The following is a 27120-nucleotide window of genomic DNA, read 5'->3' as shown; positions in this document are numbered from 1 at the left end:
TATCCATTTGATTTGCAAAAGTATCTCAGAACCGAACTTGTTTCAGATTTAATGTGTTAGAACAAGTCAGCAATTTCTCACAAAAAACAGAAATGAAAAGCTAATGCACTACTCCAGAGTTGTTCCCATGGTTTACTGTAAGTTATGAACAGAACTACAACATATAGATGCCTCGATTTTTAACATCAAAGTTGTTCTTTTCCCCCAAATTTGAAGCAACCTCCTTTGAGATGACCAGGAAGTTATCCCACAAAGATAAAAGGTATTTCAATTTACTATATCTTGCCAGAATCATGTCTTATTAGAATACCTAGCATATTATTGCGTCTGTTCCATTAATCACTTGAAAAGATTGTTCAATCATGTAAATTTAAACATAACTTGTCAAGAAAGGGTATTTTGTACAATAGGAAATGGAAACATGCAGCTTACTTGGACATTTTAAGAGTGGTATGTCACTTTACTCTTCAGCTTTTACTTTTCTTTGTGTTCGGGAACATAATGTGTGTTCACTCTGTGACTATATAGGATTACAAATAGTAGTCATTTCCTATCGACCAGTTCATTGTGCAGATCAAAGAATGTCAAGGTCATATTTTTATACCAAACCATAGTTATAGCCCTGAAGGTAGCATGCAGTGCTTCATTAGCCCCATTGAATTGTACAGAACGTTACCAATACCTAGATGAACAATCTGCTTTAAATCAATGCAGTATCTGACATACTCTTTCTAGAATAAAAAAGAACTGAGAAAAAATAATAATTTAAAACATTGTGGTTTAAACACACTAATATTTTGCCCAATAATTTCTTTCATAACTGAAACACATATCCTTCCCAGACTGGAAGGGTTGGGTATGATTTTGGGATAGCCTTGACTCAGCCCACAGATGAGTATGCCTTGGTGCCTAAAGCAATGTGCCCTCATTGTTTTTCAGATGACTGTGTGTAAAAATAAGTGATAAAATTTGCATACACACAAAGAAAAGTCACATATAAATTCCATAGTTGGGTAAACATGAGGACCAGCATGCCAGAAATTATATATGCAATCAATATCTCATATATGAAATGGTGCGTATAATTATAGGCTACGTTTGAAAATGCATTCTGTGTCTTCTGCATGCTTCTATGCTCCCTGTCTACTTATCAGGACCTCAACTGCTGGTCTTTGCAAAACACTAAGCATGAGTGTCTATATTCACTGGTCCAGCTGTCATGAGTTTTGCCTTCCAGCTATCATTCTCAGATGCTCATCAGACACACTTATTCCAATTCAGTCTACACAGTAAGTGGTTCAGCTGCTGTCCTCAGAGCAGAGTTTTTAAGCAGCAACTGTTGGGTAGTCATGATATTTCTAATGAAATTAGAATTAGTCCATATTTCTAATGAAAAAGACATTCTTGCAGAAAAAAATTGACACATCTGCTTTCAGTTTTACAGGGGTTTTAGTTCTCACATTTTTCTGGTTGTAGTGGGTATCAGTCAGGGTCAACCCACTACACTGGTACAAAGCTACAATGTCAGAAACTTTTTACACAGGCATATAGTATTTGTTTGACAGACTGTGCAGTTCCAGTGTGTAATTGATATTCTTCTGATGATAAACAAATACTTATTATTATTATCTACTAAAGGGCACTTTCACCATAATAACAGTCTCAACGCTATTTATCTGTACATAATTCTACTTAAAAGCATATTGAGGACACTATTTTGGGTTTGTTGGGTTTTTTTTCTCCTTGGTAAAAACAGTAGATAACTCACATTCTCTTTAAAGGTCTATACAATTAAAGCTACTTATAGATGCCATATAGTAAGTGTATAAGGTCTGTAACTACGTTACCCTCTGAATTACTGTCCTACACCAGAGATCATCTCTCTGATCACAGCAATTACAACTCCACTGCAAAGACAGTAAGTTTCAATTGAAAAATTAATTAGAAATGAACTATTTCCAAAACCACTGACAGAACTGGAGGCCTCATAACCAAATGTTCACTTGAAGAAATCAGAAAACTGTTAACAGACATAACTGACACAGAAAACTCTTATTAGATTCACTTTGGTAAATATGAAAGGGAAGGTAAACCTCGCTGTATACAGCACTAGGCAGCCAATAATTCCAAGGGGAGTAGGTTCCAGAGGTACACAACAAATTCTAAGATCTGAGGCATCACCTAATAGGCACTTCTTGCCAAAATCAAAGATGCTTTTCAAGCGACAAGAAACTCCAAACTTCTATGCCTCTGTTGCCAGGTCCAGAACAGGCCTGTAAATAAAATCCTTGCCATTACTATTAAAAAGTAACAGGCTTTACACTAACCTGTTTTGATTGAACTTATAACATTGACGGATTAACAGTAAATTCGTGTTTCCACACACACATTTACCTTTTGGCTGTAAAAGTAAATCCTGAGTATGACACCAGGAACCATTAAGTATTTCCCTGGGCTTGGAAGAGATGGCAAGCTTCAGAGTAACTGCTGTTTTGTAGTACCCAAATCCTATCCACAAACACAACAAAAACTTCCAAACACAAATCTCTGCCCTTACTACCAGAATTCATGTAGCTTCTGCATTTTCTTAGTCTGTCTCCTAGAGAAAATCTCAAACCCTGTTTTGAGTGGCACCACTACTAAGTTACAAAGTAAGTATCTGCTGTTATCTCAGTTAGTTTGACAAGAAGAATAATATTTGTAAAAACTTAATAAAAACTTTTGCATTCCATGACAGAACACTTTTTGGAAATACCTTTTTTTCAACAACCACAAAAAATTTTCTCACACCCATTTTTTTTTTTTTAGCCAGTACCTTATTTGACCAGGTTTAGTTCTGAGAACATCTTAATAGCTTGGTGCACTAGGAGAAAGTTAACACAATTAACTGGAAAGCACTCAGAAATCAGACACAACAGGACGAAAAGCACTGGGAACACTCGGTTAAGAAAGAATTCTCTGTGGCTTAACACTGCTAAAGCACTTTAGGTCTGGCTTGTTTACAAGAACCTTCTGCTAATATTAAGCCTGTCCTTGTGTTAAATCAGTTACCGGACTGCATGCATTTGGGGATCTGAGTGCAAACAGCTAGGCTTCTGTCACAGACCACACAAAGCATTTGTGAGAAAGCATCTAAGGGTTTGTGCATATTGTCTTTAGTCCAGCAAAAGACAGTAGTTACAATACAGTGTCCTTATTAAAAATGAAAAATTGCAGTCTCTTCTCACTTGTTACTTAAATGCTGAACAGGGCTGGCTACTGCTGGGATCAGAAGCATTGATCAGTGTGGGCTGTTGACAAAGATGTTACCCAGAGATCTTAGCTAGCACTTCAATGTCTTTCATGTGTGAATCCCCTCATTTTTGAACTCATCACTTTACTAGCAGGGATGAAACTACTCCATTAAATTTTTAAAGCTGACCAAGGGACTGAAATGCCATCAACATGCAGCACTCAAAGCCATGAGACCACTCTCAAACAGCTTTCTCCTTCCATTGCTCCTTGACAAATTTACAGAGGCAGAAATTACTGCTTTCTGTAGCTTCAGTAGTATACTAAGCACTGTTAGAAAAACATATCCAGAAAATGGTTGACCTAATTTCAATTTTTCCATTTACATTTAAAGCTTTGAAGGAGGAGCCACAGGTTACTATGCTTAATTTTATCTTCATTAGTTTGCAAAGATAATTTTTGGGGGTTTAGAGACTAAGCACAGAAATCAACTTCCTTTGAGTAGTGCTTCTTGTTTTTTGGAAAACATCAGCCCTAATTTTAAAATTTCTTTCTAAAAAGAAGTCAGATTGCCCTATGATTAGTGCTTACTGCTATGAATCTTGATTCTAGATTCACGTTATGAATTCTTGATTCTAGAATTAAGACTCAAAAAAAATTGAATGTAATTCTTCCTTCTGAAATCCTGTAACACAAGTAAAACTTTAGCATCCATCTAGAGAATGTCATACAGCTGACAAGTAACTCCAGACCACTGCTGGCTGAAGCATTTCCTCCCTTCAGCTTATCTGTACCATCTTATACATTTACACTTGATTTTATCTAATTGTGTTCAGTAAAGACACAATAAAGCACTGTAGCTTCAAAATGAGACAATTCCGAAAAAGTCATAGTTCTAGCCCTCAGTAAGAAGAGAACAATGTTTTTTGTAAACATTCAAGGTCTCATCCTGAAGTTATAGAACCAAGTTTTATTCTCAATAGTGACTGATTTCCAGTAAATCACAAAGAAAATTATCTCCATAGGGCCACAATGTAGGCAATTGGCTATAATACAAAAAGCCTAGGCTATAATTCATATTTAATTTTCTTACCTGGATTCTTAGATGCTTCTTGTTTGTTACATAATCACAGAATACTGTACTCAGACACTAAAAATGCAGAGCACAAACTCTTTCATAGGTTAACCCATTTCTCATCATCTAACCAACTTCCCCATACTTGCGTTTACTACAGGTGAAAAATGACACTTCAGGATGTATGAGGATATAAGATACCTTCAGGCATCTTAATCTATCAATTTAACAAGAGAGGCTTCAAATAAATTTTGACTGAAATATCTAAGAATGATGGAAAAATATACTACATAAATAAAACTGCTGCTCTTGATGAAAAACAACCCACAAGGAAAAAAGTCTCTGTGCAAATTTATTCAATCATGCATGCTCGATGTGTTACTACTACAGCAAATTACCCACAAACAATTTCTCCATTACTGAATAGACTCAATTCATCTACCAGTGCTTAATAAATATTTGATACTAATTAAATCTAATGATTTTCTCTGCTTCTGAGATGGTGCTGCAGATCAACTTTTTTTTAGCACAATATTTGATTTAAAAACAAACCTAGTATGAATTCTGTTCAAAGACAAGTGAACATGGAAAAAAAAATGTGTTTTCTCTATAAAGAGATTCTCAAAAGGGAACGTTAGTTATTTAAACCGTGTTGCTTTCCAGACAACTACATTAGATACATCCCTGTCACCAAAAAACTGTAAGCAATAACCAAGAGCCAGCCACTTAGCACCCCAGAGCCACTTGAAATCTAAGTATTTATACATAAAATAAATTCTCAACATATTCTATACTTGAGTATACAATTATAACTGAAGAGGTAGCTTGTTATTTTAAGCTGTTTTGCCAGTTTTTCTTTAAATAAGGAAGGAATGTTGGAGTTTGAATGTTTATTTTAGCATTCACTTGCAATTTTTAGTATTCTGTTCTATCAGGATATTAGGGAGGTTTACTTTTTAAAGATTTCTACCATTGCATATAAAAAGGTTTTTTCAATTTCCTTTAAATCCATCACATTCCATAACATTTTTGTTTAATCCATCACATTCCATAACATTTTTGTTTGCTTGTTTGTCTTTTAAATTAAAAGCTTTGTTCCACCTTTGTCAAAATTCATCTGTTTTCCCTTAGGAGTAGGGAGGCTATCATGAGGAAGAACAAGTTCATTTAACCAAGCTAGACACACAGGATTTAGGGTGGCCAGCACTGCTTGCTGGAGATAGCAGTGGGGAAAGAAATTCCAAGGCCTAAAGCTCTTTTTTCTATGAAAAGAAATGCTAAGATACTGTTTTGAACACCTCACACTCAGGTGCAGAACTTTTCTTTTTGAACCATTACTGATACTTCCCTCTCTCAAAAGTATTGACAATTTTTCAAATTGTGGAATGGATTTGTCTGTACAGAACTTACTTACTAGCTATCAGAAAAAAAGATTTGCCACCTTATTTGGCACTAATTGGTAGCCCCAGCACAGAAGGGATTTGCATGGTTCCACAGATAAAAAGTTTCCCCTCAGACATGCTCCATAGTGGTCTCATGCCAACAGAAAAGTATCATATGCTTCTGTGAACTCTGGTGCTGCCCAAGAGAACTTTTATTTTTGGGAACTCAATCCTCTTCCAAGAGGGTGTATTTCACACAGATTTCTCCAGCCAACCAAGGAAGAAATGAGAGGCAAACATTCCTCACTCAAGCTGAGCCCATAAATGAAAATTAGATTCTAAATCACTTACATAAAGGAATACTAGCAGGAATGGGTGCTTAAAACTAGTTTAAATGAAACATTCTAAATTGTTTCATCAGACACCTGCAGGAATCCTAATTTATTTTAATGTGTGCATCTAGCAATTGCAGAAACAGCACATTTCAGCAATATTGCCAGTATCAGCATTTAGAACAAGGCAGTTAAAACCTTCAAAATAAAAATTAAAAAGGAATTAAAACAAAATACTGTATCTTCTGTACCTGGAACTAACCTACCTTCTGATCTGGGCACAATTGAAATGTCTTTCCAAGCTTTGGATAGATATTTCAAATTTAAGCAAAGCTGAAATTCTCAGGTAATATCAAGAGAGACAGAAGTGAGACTTCATGGCACACAAATAAATACTTGTGCACGAAGTGACAAGAGATGGCAACAGAGACTAAGGGCTAGATTCACTGCATTCTTTTAGACTTAGTTGCTGTTGACTCCATATGAAATCTCAATTCTGACACATTAGTGAAGAGCCTAAAGTTCAGTGGGTCTACCTTGAGTCTTGCTTCAATACTGAATTTCAGGTGTACCATTTAAAAAATGTTACGTCACAGGACTATTAGTCCCTTTTCAAGGAGCATCTTTGTTCATTCCAATGGTTTGAGTTACAGGCTCTAATGATTTTGAAATTCTACTGTGCATTTGCCCCAAGCATGGATGCATATTAACATTAAAATATGATTCTTGAAGAGTTGTCATTTCTTTGAAGGGTTAATACAATAGGTTTCAAGTTCCTACATCACTTAAGTACTGTCAAACGATTTTCAGTCAGAGAATTTGAAATCTTTGCCTTAGTTCTCCCTGAACACCTGTACCTTTTTAACCAACAATAAAAAAATATTTTGCAATGACAGCATCTTCCTTGACAGACTGGTGCTTTTAATAATAATCTACTGCATTGCTGGTTTTGCAAGTAAACTTTTGACAGGAATGCTGGACAGGTAAATGGTAGGCTAACTTGCTTTGTGTAGGAGAATCCAGATGCTTTTGCCTCCTTGTGCACAAGGAATATGGTTGTTCTGTGCATAGGCAGCTCAACTGCAGCAGGACTACATATCCAAGACGTGATATAGCTTTCAGAGCTGTGAATTCTAGTAGGAACAAGAGCTCAGAACAAAATCATAACCACCTAAATTCATACAAGAAAGTGTTTTGCTAATAAATGGAAACAATATGAAAAAGTATTCTCTAATAAAAAGGAATTCATATGGTAGAAGCTATTACATCATCAGTAGTGCTGCTGCACTTGACACATGAAATGAGGTACTGAAATTAAAAAAGTAATGACAGTAATTATTTGTACTTTAAAAATCAATATGAGGAAGGGAAGTATGTAATTAATTTTTAGCCTTTAAGACACAGGAACTATCAAAAGACAAATCTTTAATTTTGTGAGACTTCTTTTAAGAGAATGGTTGAGACATTCTCTTGGCCTATAAACACTTACACTATTGTCCAATGTCTCTTGGACAATAGTGTAAGTGTTTATAGGCCAGAATACCTGAAAAACCCACCCCTACTCTCTAGGATAAGGTAGGGGTCTACACCAGTTTCAATTTTTTTTTTCTTCACAAAATTGAAAATTAAAGCTAGCTTTCTCTAAATAAAATGCCCTCCACAATAACTACTAATGACGATTCTACAATGAAATCCGAGCCCATTCCCTCTTGCTAGATGCACTTGAGATCCTGATGGGATACAAGTCATCGCAGATACTATCCTGTGGAGAACTTAAAAAAACAAGCAGGAACAACGTTGGAGGAATCTCCTTCATTATCTTAGAATCACAGAATCATTAAGATTGGAAAAGACCTCTAAGATAATTGAGTCCAACTGTTAACCCAGCACCACTGTGTTCACCACTAAACCAAGACCCAAAGTGACACATCCACACATTTTTTGAACACTTCCAGGGATGGTGATTCTAACACTTCCCTGGGCAGCTTGTTCCAGTACCTGATCACCCTTTCTGTGAAGATTTTATCCTAATATCCAATCTTTATGGTTAAACATAATCAACACTGCCAAATTGCTTCTAATTTGTTGTTTTTCAGATGTTTCATATAATTAATACATTTTAAGTCCTTATTTTTTGTGTCACTGTTCATGTAAAGTTTTTCACCTACTTCAGAATGTAACAGCTTTCTTACTTATTGCATCCCAAGTTTCTAAACTCACCAGCATTTAAGACTGCAGCAGAAAACAGTACAATTGATATCAATAAGCAAATTCCACATGCACAGTACAAGTTTTAAAAGTTTTAATTATCAGTATTTGACGTTACTTTAAAGATGATGCGTGAAGTCACTTCTATGTTTAATGAAAATGGTATAATAAAATTTAAGATGTACCCAACTTGTGTAAGGGATTCCCAAAAGTCCATATAAGCTATGAATATTTTATATTCTGTTAACACTCTTGATTTTTAAAACTCTAGTGGCAAAATTATCAAAACAGTAATTTGCAGTTTGTTCTCCAGGTTTTACAGCAAAATTTAATCTGGCGTTTGAAATGTACCACTATCTCTGTGTTTTTAAGTTCATATTTAACCCATTCTTAACCCATTCTGCTTTTTAGGGTGATAGAAGGCATGGTGATGTTTTTTTAAAAAATAAAATAATGGTTAACCTACCATTGCATTAGAGAGCTATATATCAAGAAACTATGCAGCTAAAGACTGTCTCTCCTGGCTGCCAGGGCACTGCTGACTCCTGTTCAACTTGTCACTGATGAGGACCCCCAGGTCCCTTTCCATGGCACAGCTTTCCAGCATCTCATTCCCCAGTCTGTACGAACATCCGGGGCTGCCCCATCCCAGGTGCAGAATCTGGCACTTCCCTTGTTGAACTTCATATGGCTGGTGATTGCCCAGTCCTCTAATTTGTCCAGGTCTCTCTGCAGGGCCTCCCTGCCTTCAAGGGAGCCAACAGCTCCTCCCAGTTTTGTGTTCTCTGCAAACTTGCTTAGTATCCCTTTCAGTTCAGGATTTGCTATAAAACCCAGCTAAAATTTTGTTAAGGAAGCAGCCTAAGCACTCATTTACGACTAAACAGCAGCCTTGTAACTAACCTAGTATATGGGGTAATATACAGTTGCCTTGAAAGAAGCATGAATGGTACTTATTTCTGCTCAGGGGACTGGGAAAGCTGCCTACTGTGATGAATATCCTGTCACTTACCACATCCCTACTAATTTTTAAGGAGCTGTGATGTAAGATGACAGTCTAAACCAGGTTTTCTTCCATATTAGTTCATTCACAGTTCACCTGAGCAGCTTAAAAAAGGTACTTAATATTAAACACAATCACTTTGATCATTCTTCATTCACAGCTGCAGAATTAAAAACAGGGCAGTTCAAGAGTATGGGAAGATGTGCTTTATCTGGGAGATTTCTCTACTTCAGTGTGCTTTTATTGACTTTCTGTAACCCTGTACCTTGTGACTGATTTGTTGTTGCTTGTGCTGAAATGGAGAACGGAGTTGCACTGGCAATTTTATCTTTGTGTAGGTCACTCAGTAGAGGACATCAGCACCCAACTAGATCCTACCTGAAGAGAACAGAGGGATAAACGCACCCTATATGAAATCAACTTACTGTATATTTCCTTAAATACAGTCCTTTGGGAAAAAAATCCTCCAGGCAGAATTAAAAAGATATAGTTAAATAATGGACTCATTTTGGCAGAAGAACTACTGAAGAGGTGTCTGCCTTTCTAGTCATTCCAATTCCAGTGCTAGAGTCATCACCTTCCCAACTAGTGTAACAAAACTTTCTATGAAATCAGGTCATAAGCTTATCATTGAAATGAGCTGCCTTCAGAGTACTGCACAAGCAGTTACCCTGTGCAAAATGAGCTTTTCCTGATAAAGCAAAACTTTAATATTAAGAATGATTACTTTTGAAACATAAGCAAAAAATAGGGGGGAAAGGGGAAGATTTAGACACAGTTTTGACAGAAGAGAAAAATAAAACGTAGCCTTGTAATAGGCTTTTTTTTTTTTTCATAGAGTCATAAAATGGTTTGGGTTGCAAGGGCCCTTAAAGTTCATCTACTTCCAACCCCCTGACATGGACAGGAAACATTCCACTAAACCAGGTTTCTCAGAGCCCCATCCAGCCTGGTCTTGAACACCTCCTGGGATGGACAGTCCTCAACTTCTCTGGGCAACCTCTTCATATGTCTCACAGTAAAGAATTTCTTCATTCTATTCCCCTTTATCCTATCACTACATGGCCTTGCGAAAAGTCCATCTCCAGCCTCCTTGTTGGCCCTCTTTAGGTAGTGGAAGTTGAACAGCACCAATTCTCTAATCTTGTGTTCATAGAAAAGATGCTCTAGACATTGATAAAAAACCCAAACTAAACCAAACACCCTGGGACTAACTGGAAGTCATTAATGACTTCAGGTGAGAGGAATTCCACAGCTCAAGGAAAGTGAAGAGCCTGGCTTCCAAGTTAGTGTCTCTACAGCACGGGGTACATTCTCTGTGCAATGCTCTGGTACCCAGGTCATCCAAACATGTGCAAATGCTAAGGACAAGACAAGGTCCCACCACTATGTGCCAGCTATGAAGCACCTCGTGCAGTACCCTGTCTCACAATGTAGAAAAAGCCTCTCAGATCGAAGATGTCCAGATAGTAAAATATACAAAAAAACTATTGCATACATGTAAGGAGGTTTTGTATTACATATTTTAACTTCATATGGTTGCTTGACCTAGGTAAACCTGGTATTTTCTGCATGACAGTCATGGTAGCATATACCACATAACAGTGATTTCTCTAAATCTTCAAGTCATCTGTTCTTTCAGAGGTAAAGGTAAAAAAAAGTCATGTGTGGGCCATGCAGTGGCCTGAAGGTAAGTAACTCAGTCTAACTTTTAGTGAGGACAGATAATTTCCCATGTTTCATCATCCCTGTCTATCAAAGAGATCAACAAAGCTTTCCTCCGAAGGCAATGACAAGCAAATATCAGAACCTGCCTGTCTCTTTGACAACACTGTTATTTCACACATTAAAGCAGTCATGGAGAATGGCCCAAGTAGGCTAGAGTTATCATTTGTTAATACCACCCTTATCTTCTGCTGTAAAAGCTGACAGTATGAATTATATAAAAATGCTACTGCAATCTAATTTTATTACTGAGGAAGCAGATTGTGTTAAACTGTACAACTCTGAGGATTCTTACAATAAACACTCATTTATACTCAATGGCATATTCAGTGGTAAGACTACTGATCTGAAACTACTAGTGTATACTACATCTGAAGGCTATGTACGAACCAGTAATTTTTTTTTCCCCATTTCCTCCAAAGGCTACCAAGGACAAGTTACACAGTTCTGAAGTTAGCTCGACTTAGTCCAAGATCCTGCCTTCACCACATGAAAGGTGCATCTCCTTTCCCTGGCACTTCTGCTTCTCCTGTGTTATGTCTACTGATCACTTGATGCGGGATAAATAAGAACTAATACTGCAACTAAGACCAAAAAGTAACATCTGTTTTTGCATATATATTTTCAGTTAGGTAAGTGCTATATTGATTTAAAAATTATTTGGAAAATGGAGGGATATTTGGTCTGCAATTCATATGCACTTCATGTGCAAAGCGGTTCAAAGAATAACAGTTCACTGTGCCTCTAGTCTAATGTCCTTAATTGTACTCTTAAAAACAAGGAACTAGTCAGACAAGCTTGTCTGAGACCTTGGTATCAGCTGTCAATCTAGCACTTCTGCCTAGATCAGGACTTCATCATTTCAAAGAGTCGGCACACTGAGGAAGTTGAGGAATGACAACTGACTAAACACATAAGTTGCTTTACACGGTGATCTAGCACTGAATAATTTGGAGAGACAGTTTGTCTTAATATTTCAACTTATACCATCTCCTGCCAGATTATTCTAATTTTTTTTCTAATATAACGCTCTTCAACTTTCAGTTTTAAACAAACAGTAAAAAAGATTCTGCTCTTAGCTACATAACCTTTACACTGCTCTAGACACTGAACTTCAATAATATCCCTACTGTTATGCAAGAGCAAAAGGAAGAGATTAAGAAATGGTCACAAAGGTGAATGTAGGTATTTAAATAAATTCTGACATTAAGAACACAGATAAACTACATTACTTATTCTGACTCAGAACTAAAATCCACCTGTTACTTCCAAAGAATGGTCTGCCTTATTTGTTACAAACACTACACTCTGTATCAAAAGCTCTCCAGGAAGCCAAAACGGTAACAAGTTTTACATTGGTATTGACTTCTAATGTGTCATTGCTGCATCAAAGCTACTCCCAATCTCTAAAATACAGTAACAGGAAACATAATAATTTATCGAATAAGATCAAATTTGAAAGGTAATTTGAAATTAAGATGCAAAGTTATCAGTAGAGATTGAGTTCAAGTATGCTGTCTAAACAGAACAAATTCCTCACAAGGACTATTTTCATTAGCAGTGTATCTGTCAATGTGAAAGGGAATACTGTTGAAAAATAAATATTTTCTAATACAGGGTCAGGCAGAAAACAGTAATGCTGCACCTCTGAGAACCAAGTAATTGAAAGCTTACACTGACAAAGTCTATTTTGTAACAGCATCCCTATTCACCCAAGCATCCCTGAAGCATGTGACAAATTCCTTCAGGTATGATACCATGTCTACCATAAGGCTGAAATGCCCTCACTTTCAGAAAAGTAAATTCAATCAAGATTGAAACTGGTGTAACGCTTTTGTTCACATAGAGTTAAATGTCCATTTGACAATCACTAAAATATTTGCACCATTAAAAAAAGACAACTTCCTGCTTCCTTCCTTTCCTTCAATTAGGCTTTCCTCACACATAACAAACTTTACCCTTTACACCTACTGATGGATTTATAGGACTTGCTATTGGTGTTGCTACAAGGTTCCCTTAGAGGATACAGGTGTATCCTGAGGCACACCAGTGGCTGGCCTTTCCTCATCTCTGCAGGGCAGCCTCTAGCATACCAGTGCTCTCCAAGGCACAGCTCTGGAAACCCACTCGGAAGCTTTCAAGCTGACAGGCAGAAAACATCAACAGAGCAAAACAGATGACTGTACCAAAAGTCTTAATGAAGTTCTCCAGCCTTTCAGGCAACGAAATTGCATCCTGGCAATTAACGAGCAGAATGTTTGACGGTACCATGATGGTGGTTTGATGGTACCATGATGGTGGTTTGGCACATTTAGATAAAGCAGCTAGCAGTAATGTCTCTGATAAAAATCTTGATTAGAACAGTATATTATTCTTGGTTCCAAGAAAATTTTTTCACTGGAATCTTAGTAGGCAGGCACAGCAAATATGAAAGCGAAGGAAACCTTTTAAAGGATTAAAAGAATAATAAACATGTCCTCACTGGCAGTTGAACAGTAAAAAGAAATGAACTTGTAACCCAAGAACCAAAACTGTCACTGAGCATTGACCAATAATGGTAATGCTAGAGAATATGATGAAGTCAGCACTAAAGTTAGGGCACTGACTTTCCTCTAGACTGGAGAATCTAGAGACATAGTTTGACGTCTCATGGTCCCTCAGCATGAACACAGGTAAAGAATAAAGTATCAAAGTTGCAATATGCACCTGCAATATAGATGAGAAAATGCAACATGCATTTGAGCAACAATATTTTAATAGTGAAAATATTCCTCAAGTTCATCGTTAGTTAGAAAAAATTATTTAGGGAAGATTTTTTTTACTTTTATATTGCACCCTCATGACCGATTTTCTACTTCCTCTATTTTTTTAGCTATGATATCCGTGGAATGATAAGTACCGTCCAAACAGCTGAGCCTTCACCACATGCCCTCAAACAGTTGTGTCTTGTTATGGCTCTATCTAGTTCAGTTATTTTCAGCAAAGGTCATCAAGTTCTGAAGTCCATTAGAAAACAAGAAAAACAAAAAAATCCCAGTATTTGTCAGTTTTATATCTATCACAGCCATCAAGGCACAATTATTCTAAGAAGATATTTGATGAGCAGCCTGAATTAACTATCAAGATAAATCCATTCTTATGGAGAAAAAGATTTCTGTTGTCATTGTTGTTATAGCTCGTTGTCCTTTTCTCTTCCCATAAATCCATATCCATAGTTAAATCTATGCTCTAATTCAGGAATCAGATAATTCTCATGCAGATCATTATGTTCAGAAATAAGCCTATTTACAAAAGCCCAAAGACATCTGGTTCCAAAAATCTGCAAATTTTGAGGTATGACATATAAGCATAATTCTTCACATTCTAACTGTACCTGCATGTCTTCCAATTGAGTGCTAATCCAGTGAGAAGTTTTACCTGTCACAATTAAACCAACATGTATCTTGTAAATATATATTTGAATTTTGAATTTTAATTATGCCTCGTACATTGCCTAGAGAAAAAAAAAAAAGTCCTGTATTTATGCCACATAAAATGTTTGGAATGAAGTGCAAAAACAAAACCATCCTAGCTTCAATTACTACACCTTCAGCTGACTCTGACAGTGCAGTTTAAATTTCTAGCTCATTCCAGACACAGAAAAGGCCAGACCAGACTGGAACACCACAAGGTCTCATCTCAGGAGATACTGCTTTGCCAGAAGAGAAGTGTCTCTGTCAAATGGACTAAAGCATTTAACTGACTTCACAAAGACCAAATTGCTATGCTATCCTAAACCATGTGTGATCATTAATTATCTGGATTAGAGTGAAACTAGCAATCTAAGCCTATACGTCCTACATATGCTATTATCTGGGGTTTTTGCCCTGATTGCTTCCCCACACATTCTTCACAGTCAAAACATTTAATAACTAAAATGCAATAATCTATGGTTAGTAATTCTGTAGTGACTTTTATCAATGCCAGTGTGAAAGGCACTTTGCCAATAAGAGCATAAAATGAAATAGCTGTCAAAGAACTGACTTAAAACCTAAGCTTTGACATGTCACACTTCATGTCAGCAGCACAGATATATCTGAAGGGCCAAGCCAGCTACTATGGTCTAAACTGAATGATCTTACACTGAACTTTGAGCTTGTTTTCTTTATTTCCACTTGCCCACAGCAGGACACTGATTTGCATGGTTCTCCTAGCAAACTTGGTATCAAGTATTAGCACAGGTAGAGAGTTTGTAACACTGAATACTCAATTACTCTGCAAGGGCATAGAAGCAGCTGTTTGTGACAGTTTAATTGGCCCAGACACATACATGAATCTTTAAAGCCTTAAGAGTATGAACAACCTTTGTCCAGGCCACTTTGGTTTGTCAGATAATTGAGAGACAAGTAAGTTAGTAAATTCAATTAATAAACATGTAGTAAGTAGTTCAACCAGCTGACCAAAAGGTCTTTCAAACTTGTTCCATTGTGCTTGCTGGCCTGTAAAGGACTCTCTTAAAGTAGCCTAGATTTTGACTGGAATCAGCACTCCATCTCTAAGCAAACATTTTGTCAAGCACGTATTATTGTTAAGAGTAAATATTAGAGCATTGATGTCACACTATTGCTTTTCATTCTACCTGGACACAAAGAATACAAAGATCCAAAAATTTAAAAAAAGCATGCTCCTTACCCATGTCACATAACAGTATTTTCAATCTGAAGTAAGCTGGATGGTTTTGTTCAAATTCTGATTAGACGTTGGCACTTGGTTGATTTCAGTTGTTCTACACATCCCTTATTATTTATATATATTTTAATACCTATCTAGACAGATGCAAATTTTCTTCACTAATCATTTGGTTTTACAACCAGACACTTGGCACATCTCACTACAGAAATCTAGGCACTTTAAGTAATTTGGATGAGGCTTCCTAGATCACAGGAAGACAGATCAACACCATGCTGACCTGCCGCCTGTCATTTAAGTGTTTTGCTAGAAAACCACCATGCAGTCAGCTGCTACAAAGCAAAAAAACCACACAATTATTTCCAAGTCAGTGGATTTAGGTTTATCCTATTTACATAAAGGAGATAAATCAGATGGGGTGGGGAGGCCAGTGTATAGCAACCTTTGCCCTAGAACATACAAACTTCACGAGACATCATGTTCAAAGTAATTCAGCACAGCCCATTTGCAATACATCTATACGCTTTTTAGGAATTCAGATGTTTGCCTAGTTATACGTTTTTAGCCTTTTTTATTCCAAGGTTCTGGGATTTTGTTAGGGTTTTGTTTGTTTATTTTTAAAAAGAGCAATTGATGATGGTGCTTTTCAGAAGCACCACTGTCAAGTCAAAATTGAATTCCAGTTCAAACACTAGATTAAACTGTGCACCTGTTCAGTTGTAATGAAGATTCTTTCATAGTACACAAAGCCACTACTGTAAAATGCTTTGCATGAATGTATTATTACCTACTCCAATAGGTATCACTATGAAATGGTAATACAGCTTAAAACATTCAGTTCTTGCGTTACAGGTAGGCTTCTAGAAACATGCCTATAGATACAGTCATATACTTTAAGGAAGATTTTTCAAAAGCTTTCAATACCATCTAAATTCTGCTTCCAGAGGTCATTTTTAATCACTGTTTTTGTCACAGGAAAAAGTAGTGTCTTTCAGTAAATTACAATGTCCCCAGACTTTAAGCCACAGAAACTAAATTTTTTGTTTAATGCACACTTACATTTCACAGCCTCGTCTGAGCTGTAACATCCCAAAAATAATCAGCTTCCCTTTTCAGCACTGGAAGGCTCTGTGCAGGATACAGAGGGAAAGTGGGAGCCAGAAGGTGATTTTACACATTTGGAGATTCAATGGACCTCTGAGAGCAAGTTCCAAGTGCCTTTATTTGGCTAATCATCACTGTGGAAAGATTAACTAGCTAATTCTGTACATTGAAGGCTAGGAAAACTCTTGAAAAATTCCTTTCACTGGTCAGAACTCAACTGTACTGAAAGACTAAGTGGTACCAAGACAGAGGAACTGGCTCTCCAGATCAACTGTCCCTTTACATGAGCAACATAGCTTACCTTCCCACTCTCACCTCCTCTGCTCCCTTCCCTCACAGGAAACAAATAAGACAACAGCATATTATTAGATCTATTAACTGTTTCTTTCTGCTGTTCTTATTTCAATTTTCTTTGACTTTGGGGAAGAAATCCACTGCTTTCCAGAAGGTTCAGAGACCTGTTACAGATTCAGGGTCACACATACAGTTCTCTACCGCATCCAGCTGCACCTCTTCTCTTAGCTCACTTAGACCTATCAAGATGAATCACACAAGTAAGTGAATCCTATACAGGTGCCTCATGGTGCACTTGCAAAGTTGAGAGTCTACTTGCACAGAGGAACTTGCTGCTTGGACTTTCAGCTTCAAAGGATGGAGCCGCTACTACATTTGTCACTTGTTTCTGCAGAGACTAGGGAAGATAGTCATGTTAAGAGTCAGTCTCATTTGCACCAGGATAGTTCCTTTCTAAATGCATTTGTATTAAATGACTTTGTTATAGGGAACCTTTCTGGGAAACAAGTCACTAGTAGTCTCAAGGGTGGAAGCAACCTAGGTGCCCAAGTTATGTCCAGCAGTAAAGATGACACAGCCTTCTAAATTGCATTAAATATTTAGGGACATAAGCCACTAAGGAAACACACCAATTATCAAGACACTAATACTATGGAGATAAATGCAGTCTTACATACATAAACTCATAATGCCTTATGTGAGCCAACCTGAAAACAGATTAAAGCATACCTATTAGATTACTGAGGATGAGACAGTGCTTAAAAGCACGCTTTTGTCCTTAAAGTGCAAGCACACAGGTGGGAGAGGTTGGACCAGATGACCTCACTGTGCTTCCTTCCAACCTTACCCATGCTGTGGTTCTGTGGTCAAACAGGGAAATTCTCTATCATATATCATGCAACTTTATTACAAAATCAGTATTTAGAGTCAAACAAGTTAGAGTCAAATGTAACAAAGCTTGAGGGAGAAGTGAAAATTAAACTATTCATTGTTTCATATGCAAAAAATACTTGCTTTTGACTGTGAACTTTTCCTTTTTTTTGATGGAAAAGGAATGATTTCAAAGTTGCAGAATCTGAAAAATGTTCATCTAAAAGACTGGGGTTTTTATCTAAAAGACAGTGAGTATTTTAGAAAGGTTAAGCAACCAGCAGCTTGGACAATATATTTAAAATTATTAATTCTGACAAAAGATGCTCATTGCTGTACTTGAGTATTAATAAACTAATTAATTTTACTCTCTTCCCCAAAACCACAGAATAATGATGATGAGCAGAGGTTACTGTGAGAACCTAGGAATCCTGCCAGTTCCTATTTCATTTGGATATATCAAAAGGTTAAGCACAGCCTAAGCTCCAGAGGCAACAAAGATGCATTGCCATCTTGCATTACTGCAGACAGAAAATAACCACAAGGTCATAAAAATTCTATCCCTCTAAAGCAGCTAGTTACATACAGAATCACACCACTAACTTTTCCAGAGCTATCTATTGCCATCTGAGAATGTCACATGGCCAGGTAAGTCCAGTGCAGACACAACTCACAGGTCTCAAATATGAATACTCATGCTCTCAAGCATCTCCAATTTGGTATATTCCCAGTCTGAGGTTAACGTAAGAAAGAGGTGACTGCATGATGGCCTTTTACTCAGATTGACTTCCTGTATCAGCAGGTCTTGCTTTCCAGTTTTCAAAACACCTTTTTCTGCTCCAGCATTGTCACATACTAAACCCATCCCGTTTCAACATAATATTATGATCTGCTGATACACTCAGATCAAAGAGCAATATCCTATACAGAACAGTCACCATAAAACCCCATTGTCATCAATAAGAGAAGTGAATGTAAGACCACACAGTGGAAGCAACATTGACACGTTGTGACTAAACCGCATGCTAATTTAAGGTCTTTCTAAGCACAAAGCTTTTGACAGGATATCTAAGCTATCACGATCTTTTGTTTCCTAAGGTAACAGTTCAGTAATAGCATATATTGCTTGGAAAACACTTATATTGGCAAGAAGAAAACATTTTCTGAGACACTTTGATGAAATTCTATCATAAAATGCTTATAGATACACTTGCCTCCCACCCCTCTATTTGAGCTCACAAAGACAGTAAGGAGGAATACATTTATGTAACGAAAATTGTTCTAATTGAGCCTTTTTTCTTCACACACAAAGAATTAAAACCAACAGTGTTAGGCAGTCTCAAATTCAATAGGTTCCTTGGGACCATATCATTAAGTAAAATGAAAAATCCAAATACAGAAGTTTATTTTTTTCAATGTAATTGACACCCCTTTTGGGAAGTGAACAAAGACATACTGTCAAAAGCAGAAAACTGCACAAAATGTTACCATTTGTTCCCCATGAATGCTGAGGTATACTTACTCAATGAAAGAAATTCCACTTCTCTCCTGAGATTTCCTCCCTTTAGCTGAATTTTGTGCCAAGTTCACTCAGTTAAAGACTGGGTTGTGTTAGCATGCCGGCTACAAGTTCCTGTTAGTCAGCTCTGTTACTCAGTCAAAAATTAAGTGCCAGGTATATAGTAACTTCAGTGTTAGGACAATTAAAAAATGATCACTAATAGACCATTATTGGTCCTTACTTTAAACAGTTCAAGCATTGTTTTTAATTGAAAATACTTGGTACATATTTTTGTCTATTATGCAGCCTAATCATGTGCAATTTCTCCTCCAGTTATGTTTTTGGACATGTTAAGGGATCATAGATTTCTAAATTGCTCTGAAATGACTTAAGTTCCTTCAGAAGCTTCAGGTTTTAGTGAAGTAATTTTCAGGTGACAAATTCATCAATATAAGGCAAGTGTTCTCTAAACTGTGGTCAAAAGAACTTAGGAAGCATAGGGTGACTGACCTACAGGACTATGGAAGCAGCTTTATATGGGACAGTAAGACAAGACACTAGGAATGATCTTAAAACAAGAGGAATATAATTTCAATAAAAAAATGAGAGGGGAAGAAGAACAGAAACTATCCCTTTTGAAATAAAGTATTCCTGGTACTGAAATTCCCATTGTTCCAAGTGGATACCTACACTACAGTAGCAGATATCAATACTTTCAAATATCAGAATAAAACATTATGGCAAACTTTGCAACTGAACCAGACTTGGGTTTATGTTTTATGAAGAACTGTTAAAGAGAACTCCTGATTTTTTTGCAAAAGTTTCTGTATTTTTTAACAAGAAGATATGCTTTATGAAATGTATAAATACACTTCAGTTTTTCTCCTTTAATCCACAAATACGCTGGAAAGCTTTTTACTAAAACTTAAATGAATTGGAAAGCCTCCAAACAGCTGCTACATAAAACTGCTGATCTGTTTTGTTTGGGATTTTTTTCCTATGAAAATATAATGTATAACTACTGTTTTACATTTAATATTCAACTAATTTTAAATATTACATAGGGTTTTTGATATATTTTTTGAAACAATCTGATATCAGGGCTATAGCAAAGCCTGCAAAATGAACTATGAGGAACCAGGGCAAGCAGTATGTTAGTATACAGTAATTGTGGTAAACCAAAGCATAGCAGCATATGTGATCAGATGGACTAGGTATATATAGGCTGCCATCTAATGCTAGCCAGCTGCTTAGAAAAGCCACAGCATGGAGCAAAAAATCTTTTGCTCTTCCAAGATTTTCTTCATTTTTATTGCAATAAAGAATAAAAATAGAAGGTAGAGGACAAAACTTTCTTTTGTTTGGGTCAAATTCAGTTAATATTTCATAATCAAAGGAAAAAATTTGTTTCAAGATGTATAATCAAACCCAAGCCATAAATATCTTTAACAGAACCACTACAGAATTATATGATCAATTAAAGACTACTGACAAGTATGCTTACTGTCCTGTGAAACAGGCACATCACCAAGAAAAAGAAACCATTGTATTAGATAACATCAACCTATTTTATCTAGACAAGATGAAACTAGCAAGCAATGAGACATGAATGAATTGTTGGTAAAGCTTATTTTTAAACTCTGACTTGACACAGAATATACTTTACAATATAAATTCTTAAGTTAATTAAATACAGAACATTCAAACAGGTAAATAATTTCAAGACAGAACAGTCACCAGTTATGTTTTAAAACATTTAATGCCTTCATTACAGCAAACCAAAAACAAAGTACTACATAAACAATTAAACCCCCACTTACACCAAAGTACTGTTTTGAAGTTTGTAAAAAGCAGCACAGTAATGCCTTAAGAGATTAGTCTTTGTACTTGATACAGAGCATGCAGCAGAACTACTAGCAAACAGAAGCTGGTTTTCTCGGAACACTAATTAGAAACTCAAGAATGCAAGTCATTAGGGGAGGAAGAAAGATAAATCCTTAAAAAAAGTATGGCTTACCAGACAGACGAGTTTAGCTGTGTCTCAAGTGCAGCAGAAGTAAGAAACTTCTGTATGTGTAGACCTTGTTGATTTAGCCCTTTATGAAAGTTTCTCTCGAGAAATTAATTTAATTCACATGCAAGAGTCTGGAAAAGAAGAAGAGAAAGAGTCTGAGCTGCTGACTGATGTTTTTGTTCTAAGAACATTTGAGCTATTTTCAGCAGCAACGGGCTTGCCTACTATCGAAATGAAAATGCAATACAGAATAAGCAGCCTCCCAACTCAGGCCAAAGAAAATCAGGAAATCCATAGCAAAAAAACTTTGTTCATTGTCCAAATTTTCATTTAAAGAAACAGAAAGCACAGGGAACAATGACTATTGATGAACAAAAAAAAAACAAACCTGTTAAAAGGAAATCAGGGACCTTGAAGACTATTATCTTTAGTTCAGAAAATGAACCACCATGGATATTTTTTAATGTGAAAATCACCTTTTGAGTCTGGTTTTATCTGAAGATGTTTTGCCTTCTTTACACAAGGGTTCATCTGAGATAGAAGTTCTTCTATTTGCATTTAAGTCCATCATTCACAGACAGAACAAATCAGTTTACCAAGACTGAAGCCAGTAGTTTGTTTCTAGTTTGCATTTTAACTTTTCAGTTTCAGCAACAGTGCTATATTGGAAGCTTAGTGACCTGAAGCTGCTGTCACTCCATTTTTTTCTGCCAGAGCCTCTGTCACATTGCTAACAAATCAGCTTACCCTCCCATAGTGTAAAAATACTGGGAAACGGAAAGCATCAATACAAATTAATGACTCTAGGAAAAGACCCAAAACATCCTGATGGGTACATAAAGGCTAATTACTTTGCAGTTTAAGACAACACAGATAAAATAAGTCAGTGGAAAATCACACAGTTATTTAATTTTTTGCAGCTCCTTCTGGTGGAGGAAGAAGTTTCCAAGAAATCCCCCCTATATAACTTTCCTCTAGATATCTCAGCAATTCTGACAAGCACAACTTCCATTTGCTTCATCAGAAAAACTTCTCATACATCATCACACTGTTAGGCACTGCCACTGAAAATCTCATTACTTCTGTTCAAGGAAAAATTATGAGACTTACTCTCTGCTCAAAACCTAAAACAGGCCGGTGTGACAAGATTACAAAATGTTTCAATATCTGTTACATTTCCAATCAATTCTACTTGAGCACACTCATTTGAAAACATTTTAAAACAGTATGGGTCACCATAGTGTCTACTATTTGTGAACAGTAGACACTTGGAAGTTTCAGTGACACATCAAACAGGATGCCAGACACACAGGCTATTTAGTAAACTATTAAAAGAGTAAAGCAAAGCTCATTGTTACAAACACAAAAAGCATACTTTTTTTCCCTGAAGACTCCCTTAAAAATCATTAGCTATGAAACATTTAAAACAATAATGAAAAAGCTGCTGAGTGTGAAAATATAGCACAAATTCTTTCTGGGTTAGCTCAAAACCATCCTTTCCATTTGATCTCAGCTATTTTTAGTGTTATTGCAGTTAAGAGCAGCTACAACAAACCCCACAAACTCTAAATACCAACTTGTTAAATTAATCATTATTGCTGCTTCATTCCAACTCTCTAGTTTAAGACCACCATTTTACTGCAAAACTAGTTCAGAGAAGTTAAAAAGCTCAGTTTATATTTAATTTGAGGTTCATGAACAAAGAGATTTAAGGACTCCAAAAGCTTAAATTTCAGATAATGTGTGAGTTCTAGCTAGTTCTAGAGCTATAATGGACAGGTGAAACATGCAGTATAGTTTGAAAATACATATAGACCTGTATCTATCAGATCACCAAGGTAAAGATGTTACTTTACCTTGCTATCCATAATGCTTTCATCTGGTGGTTACAAGCTAAATCAACAAATATCCACATGTCAATTACTAATACTACACAAATACAAAACTAGAAGAATGTGTTAAAATAATTATTAGCAGTACCAATTTACCACTGAAATAATATAACACACAATGCTTTGCAGTGCAGTATTTCTTTTCTGAGGTTTTTTCTCAGAAAGCAGATTTAGCATTAGCTGATTCAACATCAGCACTTAACCCATTTCGGTACCTTGTTTCTTCATGCACTCCCTGCAACTCTATTTGTGTAAATTACTGTTTATCAATTAGTATTTATAGCATTTACATAAACACTATTTCAGTATATACTAAGATAAGCTTTAACTACTGGATCACATCATCTTTATCTACAGGAAACATTAGATGCCAGAAATATCATATATACCATCTAGGTCTCAAAGAGAAATATAGCTGTACGCTAATTAGTAAAACAAACTCATATGTCACTACAACCAAGACTGTCACCTTATGCTTTTCAGAGACTGACAAAAATCTCTTTCATTTTATGGATATCAGCAACATTAAAATCAAGAATATAATTTCTTTAGTGGCCCACTGCAGTGCAATTTAATCGGCTGCTGGTATTAAACAATTCAAACATGATACAGAAGTGTACAGTTCACACTGCTAATGTAGGTACTTGGTGCAGGTCTCCAGAAGCTCCATGACCACACACTACAGCACAGAGATTCTCATAAACCAGAAGAAAAAGTCTTCATAGGTAAGAGATACCATAAATTGTTTAAAATACTGATAGACAAGAGAGTTGCATACCCGCTTCACTGCACAGGTTCATACAAAGGAAATCTCACCTTTTCTAAACCTAACCTTTCAAACACAGATGAATCACTGAACTTCAGAGGGAATGGCTGAAGAAGAATCCTCTGTTTGAGAAGTCTCTCTGTACATTTCAAGATAAATACTGCACAGCCTGGTGTAATGACTGTTTTCTCCTTGTATTATTCTATTCATATATTTTAATAGTAGTGCAATACCTTCTAGTAATACGACAATATGTCTAAATGAATTGCACATTACCTGCCTCAGAAAGAAACAAGGAGTATGGACAAGATTTCTTTCATTTTTTTTCCCAAATAACCATATTTCTTGAATTTCAACAGAACTAGGACAAATAACATTAAATGAATTTAACATAAGAGAATAGAAGTACAATGCATGCACTCTGCATTTGCAGAAGTCTCTCTTGAGACGACCACTTCAATCTCTGAAATTAGTATTTTAGAGATTACAGATAATAACTGTATACAGAAGGAAAGTTATCAATCATGTTTTGTCCCAGACTTCAGCTAGTCTTGTAAATGTCTTAGACATATATGAACTCGAAGGATCTTACAAATAAGACATTTTTTCAATGTCTGCTGTGTGCTTTCAGTAGCTTCCACTGCTGAAAAGCAATGTAGCTATGAAAAAGTGTGGCCATTCTCCTGGACATGATGGAATACCTTGTTATACATATGTCATATACAGCATTACTTGTGGTGGTTCCTACATAATGTTACATAAAAAATCCCACAGATGAATGCATGTGCTAACTGAATCTAGTGCCAGGAATGCCTACATTCAAACAAATGCATCATATTCCTATAAAATCAAAGGATGAAAATAAGTGGGAAAAGATTAACCTCCAGCAACATCCAGTTTAATTTCTAGAGTTCACACAGATGTTAGCATTTAAAGTTTGGCATCATCAAATGAGTTGTAATCAGCTTTCGCCCATGCTCAGTATGAATATGCTCAGAAATTAAAGGGTGACAATGGTCACAAGTTGGCCAGAACATGTACCTGAACAGTCTGTTTCTTGAGAATTGGACTAAGGTTCATTAGTCAACATCTCATTTACAACATTTCTGGTCTATTTCACTCATATTTGACACAAGATATTTATAATTGTCATAAAACTACTAAAAGGCTATTTATTGATGGTCAGTTTAGACTTTTTCTCCTACTTAATATATTAGGAACAATCATTATGTGTTAGCACAGGAAACCTGGTATAAATTTCTCACCAATAATTTCTCACCATTTTTATTTATAAACTTCTTCAAAAAATTACAATAAAAAAATATGTCAGCTTCTTTCTCCTATTCCCAAATTTCTAGTGCCTTGTAACCATAATGGCTTCTTAAATTCTCACTAGGAAAGGACTGTAGACAGTTGTCTTCTACATCAATAGTTCTTGCCCCTTCCCCTATAATTAAATGCACTTGGCATCCTAGCCAGGTTACTTCTAAATACATCTTGATGCCCAATGTTGTCATGCATACCTCAGCCTCCTGTTACGGTAGTAGCTTAAGAACTGTCATATTAGAACAACAGCACATGTAACAATGACTACAAATGCACATGCAGTTTTCTTAAGTTAGATATGTATAAAAAGGTAGTTTGAAAATTTTCTAGACCATCATATAAAATAGAACTCCTAAAAAATCCTCAACATTAAAACCCCCATATAAACAACAAATTCTGAATTTTGTTCTCTACTACATTTTCATTAGAGCTACACATCAAAAAAGGTGGATCATCTATCGAAAAATAAACTGACTTAAGCTTTCAGAACATAGGATTCAACATTTCAAGAAAGAATATGTAGGTAATCAAGTTACTGTGATAGTTACATCTAACACTTTCCTAACCCTAACGAAAATAACTTACCTCAATAGTGATTATGTTAAGAGTTCAAATATTCTCCCGAAGTGGTTACAAAGTCTTGCTCTTACAACCTATCTGTCCAAGCATCCCTGGCATTAGAGTCAACACATTTCAAGAAGTGGGAAATTAACTACAAGCCTTGGGGACAATACAAATTGTCAAATTACAACCTTGTACAAATTACAACCTACGTGGATAATATAGAAGTGACACCCACAACATCTATCACTGCTTTGTGGCTTCAGAATTCCCACACTGAAACTATGGTTAGAGAATTCTCATCTTTAACAAGACTTTCAAAGGACAGTGAAGTTTGCTGAAGTTCATACTCTGGAATTCTTTTCTTTTTTTCTTTTATTGCTCTGTTAGCCCATTGGTTTTACGTCTAAGAAATTCTGTTCTCCAGTATCTCAGTGTCTCACAAAATAACTCTCCACATTAGAAAACAGTGGAGTGCTCCATCCTGACTAAAAAGGGTTTTTCCATAATTTCCTTCAAATTATCAATGGTGAATGGCCCACATCACTGACATAATTAGGTTAATAATAAACTTACTAAATTTTTCTCTCCAGCTTTGGTATAGGAGTGTTTCATCCCTATACAACTCATTAGAAAACTGGGAAGAACGAATAGAGGAAGCCTGGGATTGTGGGTTTTTTTCTGACTTGTGTTTCTCAAAAAGCACTCAAGAGCCAGCCAAGAGTTATCAGGCAATTTCTGATCCAGCAGAGTATCCAACCAGCCTTCTGAATTTGTCACAGGAGTATTTTACTGATAACTCATGCATTTGAAAGTCATGGATCAAGACATCAAGTACAAAGAATCATGCTCTCACTTTATTAGCATGAACTGGTCTTTGTGCAAAATGGCAGAAGAGTTGACTCTGTTGCTGTTCTCCAGAACAGCAGACCTGCATTCTCTTTAAAAAGTCACCGCACTGTCTTTAAAAAGTCACCAACTGTCTTTAGCTATATTCAGTTCTCATTTTTGACTTTGTAATTATTTAAGACTGAAACCACTAGCCGGGTTTTTTTGTGAAAGACATTTTGTAAATAAGCAGCTATTCTATAATTTTTAGCGCGTTTAATAACACCATTATATCATATTGAATCCATTAAAACTTATAATGCCTTTGACTGAGCACCAA

The 27120-nt window shown here is 36.2% G+C and overlaps 1 protein-coding gene across 5 annotated transcripts in view; it reads right to left on the bottom strand.

The window, feature by feature from the left end:
- Nucleotides 1–27120, bottom strand: part of LOC116786495 (sorbin and SH3 domain-containing protein 2-like) — a 99127-nt gene that overhangs the window by 54691 nt on the left and 17316 nt on the right. For all 5 annotated transcript variants that reach the window (XM_032687097.1, XM_032687096.1, XM_032687101.1 and 2 more), the window contains exon 2: nucleotides 21411–21538. The gene's annotated coding sequence lies outside the window, so the exon portion shown is untranslated. The remainder of the gene's footprint in view (nucleotides 1–21410; nucleotides 21539–27120) is intronic.

This window comes from Chiroxiphia lanceolata, chromosome 4, assembly GCF_009829145.1.
Source record: "Chiroxiphia lanceolata isolate bChiLan1 chromosome 4, bChiLan1.pri, whole genome shotgun sequence".
NCBI classification, from domain to species: Eukaryota; Metazoa; Chordata; class Aves; order Passeriformes; family Pipridae; genus Chiroxiphia; species Chiroxiphia lanceolata.
This window is presented reverse-complemented; position numbering and strand designations above follow the sequence as displayed.